The sequence below is a fragment of the Helianthus annuus genome, chromosome 10 (assembly GCF_002127325.2).
Source record: "Helianthus annuus cultivar XRQ/B chromosome 10, HanXRQr2.0-SUNRISE, whole genome shotgun sequence".
NCBI classification, from domain to species: domain Eukaryota; kingdom Viridiplantae; phylum Streptophyta; class Magnoliopsida; order Asterales; family Asteraceae; genus Helianthus; species Helianthus annuus.
The window spans coordinates 147,795,525-147,803,139 of NC_035442.2; the positions used below are offsets into that span (position 1 = coordinate 147,795,525).

The following is a 7,615-nucleotide window of genomic DNA, read 5'->3' on the forward strand; positions in this document are numbered from 1 at the left end:
TTGAAAATATTTCAAAATTGTTTTAAGTGCACAAAGGCACATGTAATTTTATAAATAACTTGGGACAACAATAATTATCTTGTATACAGTTTTACATGCTTGTCAATATATATGGGGTCCGGTGCAGAAATCGAATAACATGATTAACCGACACGCCACTTTTAACCCACAACGGAGTATCCCCAATATGGGTAGAAAAAAATATTTTTTAATAGCATTAGCATCTGTCAGGTGTATGCCTACACCTCGTGCTTAAGTCGTGGCCATTAGCAATTTAAATGAGCCGAGGATATTTAGGACACGGTTGCGTTAACCCCCATTGTTTAAGTTATCAAGCAAAACAGATTAAAACGGGTTATGCGGATTTTCTAGTCACAATCCGACATATGATCCCATACCCGACCAAGCGGTAATAATTTACCATATCCCAAGCCCGTATAGGGAAAATAGGTTAAGAGTGTTTTACCTGGCTTAAACAAGTCTTACAATGCAAAAAATATAATTACCACAACCGTTATCAATTAACTAAGCTTGGTTGCAATCTACTTGAATGCCTTAGTCTGGAATGAATGGTATTATAACCAATTAGAATGTTAACGGGTCCTATTCAAGTCATAGACTTGGACCGGTTAACTTAAAATAATGAAAACGGTACGATACACTTGATAAAGCAATGACCGAATAGAATGCAGTTTAATCCCTACAAGTACTAAGACTTTGTATGATATGGGAAAACAATATACATTCTGGAATTTGAAATGAGAATGATAAGAATTGACCCGTTTCGGTAAACTTACGTAAACTAGTTACATAAGCTTAGTCGTATGCACATAGGCGTTATCGGGTGACCGGATGAGTCATTAACAAGTTCCATATGCCAAAATATTTAAGTTGTAACATCAGTAGGTTATCAACTTATATAACCATTATGGTTTGAAAATCAATTTATGCACCATAAGGGCATTTCATATGTTTATCATTGATTAAAACCATGTTTTGCACAAAAAGGGCATTTTGGTCATAATTAGGCATATTATAAGAAATTGTGTAGAAACTCAGAATCTGATTTTGATCAAGTAGTATAACCACATAGGGTTTTTCTATACTATAATATGATCATAATGCAACTTAGAATCAGTAGCTAAAGTTGCTAAATCGGGTCAGAATCGAAAGTCAAAGCAGAAGTCAAACTGCTCGACTTTCGGTTGCGAACCGACATGTAAACCGGAAATGAAGGGCTGAACATGATCCATGTTCTAATATTAGTTACCAACTGATTTAGTGTCAAAAACATAAGTTAAAACATTTACAACTTCATTTTATAAAGTTTCCGAAAATCTGTCTTTTGACTTTTTAATTAACTTAACTTTGACCCGTCATTTGACAAACTTAACGTGATTTCCAACAGGTGCCCTTTTAAGGGATTAACAACTACCTTATTACGATCACGTAGCCATGTTCGATTCGAACAATGGCTGGACCATAATGGTCTAAACTGAAAGTCAAAGCGTAAGTCAATTTGCTTGACTTTCGGCTTATAAAAGCCTACAAAAACGAAAAGAACTAGATATGAACACTTACAAGTGATCCTTAGAATGTTTGTAACTCAGTGGGATGCTCCAATATGATCAGGAACTTCCAGAGGAGAGTAAACAAGATAATTGAAGAAATGGTGCAAGTTGTGAATGATCCTAAGACCTGTATTTATACTTGAAGAGCATGAACTAGGATCATGACAGGTGGATGTCTCCAGGTGTTTTAAGATGTGTCATGAGCAGCTAGAAGGCTCAGCATTGCTAGCTAGGTGGCACAAGGGTAGAATGTCTTGGCCTCCAAACAAAATCTGCCCAGGTACAGTCCTTACGGACCGTATGGGCTTTAAGCTTATGGTCTGTAAGCTACTTCAGCGCACACAGGTTTCACCGTCTTACGGTTCGTAAGCAATAAGGCTTTGCGGTCCGTATCCACTATTCATAACCAAAAAAAAACTGCTTGCGGTCCGTAAGCACTAAGGCTTGCGGTCCGAAAAGGGTCATTCAGAGGCAATACATTTAGCATGTTGACACCTTTATCTCTCCACATTTATTCTTTCATAAGTTGTCAAAATTAGTCCTTCTCGTCCAATTAATTGTCACATTTGAGATATGGACACGTGTCATTGTGTAACTCGACACGAATTTACGAGGTGTTACACAAGTGCAAGGTGTACTCAACCTTATCGATCTTGCGGGTAGTGAACGTCATTCCAAAAGCGGGTTAAATGGGGACCGGTTAAAGGACACTTAAGCCATGGTCTGTCATCATCATTAATGGTTTTGGCTAATTAGTTAGATATTTATCTTGGAAGATTGTACAATTATGGGAATTTTTATTGTCAAAAGTTTTGGGTTTACTCTATCTAGATGTTTTATATGATTTGGATATATTTGTGGATGTGTAAAATTTTAACATTATAGCAAATGTAAAATAAAAACCAGTGACATAAGGGGAACAACATTTTTGTTGCAAAACAGTTGCAACAAGACCGAAACCAGCCCGGTCGCAAAACAGTTGTAACATGACCATAACCAAAACCAAAATGTTGCGATCGTTTCTATAGGGCAATTTCCTTGTCAAGTGATTTTGCAATAGGGCAATTGCGACAAGTGTTTCTCGGACCTCATTTGCAGTTGCAACAAAGAAAATGTGACCGTTTTGCAACAACAAATGCGGTCGCAAAAACCCATTTTTCTAGTAATGTGATGAAGATGATGTTGGTCTCATGCCTGGGTAAAAGACAAAGGTTTAAAACAATGAAATTAAAGAAAAAGCCTCGTACTTTCATTTCGATTGAGGCCTTCAAAAAGGTTGAGTCGGCTAAGGGTTGTTTTCAAGAAAGAAAAACTTGAAGGGCTAAAGTGTTGTTGCTACGGCATGCAAGTATCAAACTTAGTGATGGATATAAATAACACAAACGAGTGTAGTTGTGGAACTGTAGTAGATTCTCTGTCTGTATCTCTTACGAGTCATTACTGCTTCCTTAAATATAAGTATCGTTAATAAATTTTATCTTTTCTTCCTTATCCGTATTTAATCCACCTTAGAAATGCAATGGCTCGTAAGTTGTGGTTCTTCAATTATTAGTAAGTTTGGATCTTGGAGTTCATGCTATTCGGATTTCCCCTCAGTTAGCACTTGCAAATTAGATTCTTGTTCCTTCAAGAAGGCAAACAGATCTGATCAGGTTTTTTCTTCACATAGTTCTCAATTTTGATTGCTTTAAAGGTTGACTTTGATGGGTTTTTGTGATATTGTTACTCCATTCTTAATGACAAAAGTTATATTTATATAAATATTTATTAACTCACGCTATGTTACATATGGTTTTTCATTTACATCAGACATTATCAATATTTGTAAACTCTATTTCACTACTATTACTAGCTTTGTTGCTGCGTATTGATTTGTATTGGTATTTAGATGCTACATAAAAAATGACAAAAAGTTGAAAGCTCTTAGAGCTGCTAGCATCACATAGAAGTTATCCAACTTTCCTCGATTTACGTCGTATTGTAACAGTTTCCTTGAGTTGCTATGTTTGTAGTTGATACTAGCAAACTACTCAGAAAATAACCCATAGCTCGAGTACATAGAAATAATCATGTGCCTATAGATTTCATCCTCTCAGGTGCTTCGGTGATGAAAAACTCTAATTGGCCATAGCAAAAAGCTTCACCGGCACCCACCAAGAAAAGTTGGGGGACTAACCAAAGGGCACTCATTTTGGCACCGTGATGCCAAGCCAATTCTCTTCTTCTCTTTTCACATAAAGCGGAAGCCCCCTTACCTACCACCAAGAAGACAAGCCTAATTCCAGTTTTTTGAAGGCTTGTGAGTTCTTTCCGACCACTTTTTTAGCAATATGGACATATGCATGTTCATAAAGATATGTAAACAAGAAATTGGAAAAGTATAAGAAGACAAAAAGTGAGCTTGTGGGTATAGTCACTATGCCGTGTTTGAAGTTCATTACGGTTGCTTGCTCCGTAGTGAAGGTGTCCATTTGATTGTAAAACGTCCAAAATATACTGCATGTCGACCATATTGGGATAAGCTTTATCACCTCTTTTAAGTCTTCTACTTGAGTTATGATTATAGGAATCCAATCATTGTTTTTATCTTTATTTCTAGATCTGCTACAATCGACTATTATCGCGTTGCCAAGACACCTACACGTATTAAGTTATAAGTAATTGTAGTGGTCGCGAGATGTTTGTAGAAAAATTAGAATTGGTTTATATTATTTACCTGAGTTTCTTGTGTCCATTCAGGAAGCTATGATGGTCGGGGTAGGATATTTTTCTGTTTTTCCATGCCGAGAGCAACACTCTACATATAACCGTTAACGGGCTTCCCGGTGGTTTTCTCTACCGGTAAGATCTTTCCTCACGTATGAGCAGAACAAGAGCAATAGTCATGACCCCAGTACATATTCCTATCCTGTAAGGATAGTTTATAAGTTGATATTGCACATATTCAAGTACGGTTATTGCGAAAAGAGACCCTACGTCAACACATAGGTAGAACATTTTGAAGAACCGGGCCATTGCTTTCATTTCTTGAGGGTTTGACTTGTCAAATTGGTCAGACCCAAACTCCAATGCATTTGAATTTATTCCAGCATCACCTAAATGCTATGATGTAAAGACCTAGGTAGAGTAGCCATATTTCTTTACTACCGATGTCATCTCGCTGATCATAGGTAACTGTTTCTGTTTCGAACGATGCAAATGCCATATACCCTGGTTCAAAAAAGAAGATTGGTTACAGATGGTTAAGGTTCTTCACAAGCAAAGCCTAAGATGCTTATGATTCAAGAGGTGGCAATTTTGGTGCAAAGTAAAAGCAATTAAAGATTGGATAGTGTAAACTTACACGGGTACATATAAATGCAAGTACAACAATGGCGATGTAACGGCCATATTTCACATCCCCCAAGAATCCTTCAAAAATTGCAAGAATATTGAGAAAATCTATGCAATTTGTCATGATGTTTGCAGATTCTGATGAAGAAATATGAAGAGCTCCACACATAAACGTGACCAAAATGGTAGATACTCCCATAACACAAAATCATTGTGCGAGCTCAACCCCTACAAAGGAAAAATATAGTATGCATCAATCTAATGAACTTTAGACCTGAATAAAAAGTACTAACCAAACCTATATCTGAAACTGTTAAAAAGTGAGCACAATTTAAGTTGTTGCCTATAGTTGTAAAAATTTCTGATGTTTACATGTCATTATGGCAAACTGGTTATAAACTAAAAGGTTGTTATGAAAAGAAATCTTCAAGTAGCTAAACAGGTCATTTTCATGTCAACCCAACCCAACGGGTTTCGCGGGTTGGCCTATTTATATAAAAAGAGGGTATAGCGTTAATGCCTTAAAGAGTTGGGTGTTTTAGAATAGAAATAAAAGTAAAATGCGAACTCCATATTGGGCTGTTGACAATCTGGGTTAATTGACAGTTTTTTTTATGTAAGCTGCTATAGAAGAAGAAATGAATATTAAAAAGCTATAAAAAAAACTTAAATCCTAATTCTTAAATAACTTTACGGTCTCTTCAGGGTTAAGGGTTGTTAAGGATTAATGGTCGATATCGCTGTGTTAAATTAAGGATTTCATAGAGAGAAGTGTTGCTTCACAAGGAGTTCCGTTCATGATTAAGGATCAATCTATTCCAGAATTTGTTTTGTTGTACTTTTGAAATTTTTATGTTAATGTTTTATTTTAGATATGATTTTAGAGTAGAATATGTCAAAAGGAATGTACTAGATATATAGTTATAAGCGAGATAGTACTTAAAATGAGTGTCGTTGCAGGCCAGCCACCTGTTTTGGACTTATCAGCAGGATGGCCTTGGAAATCAAGCGTTTCATGTTCGGAGTATGTGCTACTTTCTTGGAGATATTGTGATAATTCATTTTCAGCGTCAAAATACGGTGATGTATCAATCTCGCCAATAGGATTTGAAGGCGACGATTCAATCTCGTTGGTGTCAGGATTCCCTTGGAAATCCAAAGAGGCTTCACTCTCAATATCAATTGGATTTCCTTGGAAATCTGGTGGTGAGCCTTCACTCTCGTCATAGTCCGATTCCACTAGGAAACTAAAAGAGGCTTCGCTCTCGTAGTCGGCAGGATTCCTTGGAAATCCTGTGAGATACCACCACCAAAGGTATGAACCTGAAAATTGTGCATAAAATGTTGTAAATAGAGATGAAGCAGTTAAATCAAGAAAATATATAGATTATAAGCCAAGTGGTAAAATAGCTTACAGGAAGATCTTGTTTCACGTCCCACAAGGGAAAAATGTTGTCTGATGCAAGCTCATCGTTTCGCAAGAACTTTTCAAATGAAATGGTTTTTTGTAGACCGCTAATGATATGAAGAGAAATTATGGTGTTCCTCAAATCATAATAATATACCCGATTGTCTACTGAGCCAACCTGCAATTTCCCATGTTTGTGTTAGAATTTCAGATATCATACATATAAGGCTATGCATTATGAGGCATGGTTGAGAAAAAAATGTCTATTGTATGAGGGTTTTTGTCTTAGTTGAAATAAAGGTCTATTTTGCCGTTCAAAAAAGTATATCAAATAAAATAATACTATAATACCGGTGTCTAGTTTATTTGTTTAGGTATTTTCTAATGTGTGTTTAAAATTTTATATGCAAAACTTCTCATATGTGTTTAAAATAGGTATTTTATATGCAAAACTTCAAAAGTGTAAAACCGAATGACATATTCTAAATATAATTGCTTAAAAAAAGAAAATTAGAAATTTAAAGTATTGGTCAACCTATATTTTACAAATACACTGGTTTGGTGTAAAATTTCTGAGTTTGTGTCGGGTTCGACTAGCCAACCCACAAACACGACCCCTTTGATGCAATAAAATGAAAACCTTTTATAATCCTATAAAGTAAAGAAAAATTACCTCAATGTGAATGTTAGACCCAGGACTGTAATTGACAGAACGTATGTGAATGAATGGTTATAAGGATTGGAGACATGCTAGTGGTAGACTTAAAGAACATGAAGTTGGTTTAGAACATTTGAATAATATGAATGAATGGTTTGAATTGCACCAAAGGTTGAAATGCAAAGAAACAATTGACAACGTGGCATACGAGCAATCTAAAAAAGAAAAAGATTATTAGAAACAAGTCATTTTGTGGATTGTTGCACTTGTGAAATTTCTTGCAAAATATGGCTTAGCTTTTCGTGGGTCAAATGAGAAGTTGTATAGAAAAGGCAATGGAAACTTTTTGGGTTTGGTTGAGATGTTGGAAGAGTATGACCCGATTATGATATAACATGTGTGCCGTGTTTTGATTGAAGAGTGCTCTGTACAATTTCTTGGCACAATATTCAAAACGAGTTGATACAATTATAAGCGGATAAAGTTAGAACTGAAATCATCAAGAAGGTTAAGCAAGCAAAGTATTACTCTATCATCCTCGATTGCACGCTTGATACAAGTCACCGAGAGCAAATCTCCATTATTGTGAGGTATGTGAATTTTAACTCTAGTTCTGTGACCGTTGAGTAATCAATTTTAGGTTTT

At 35.9% G+C, this 7,615-nt stretch overlaps 1 long non-coding RNA gene across 1 annotated transcript; it reads right to left on the bottom strand.

Moving 5' to 3' along the window:
• Positions 1-6,086: 6,086 nt before the first annotated feature.
• On the bottom strand, positions 6,087-6,522 carry LOC110882887. The gene is made up of 2 exons (XR_002560276.1): positions 6,320-6,522; positions 6,087-6,227 (listed from the first exon to the last, which is right to left on the bottom strand). It is a non-coding gene; the product is annotated as an uncharacterized LOC110882887 (long non-coding RNA).
• Positions 6,523-7,615: the final 1,093 nt, after the last annotated feature.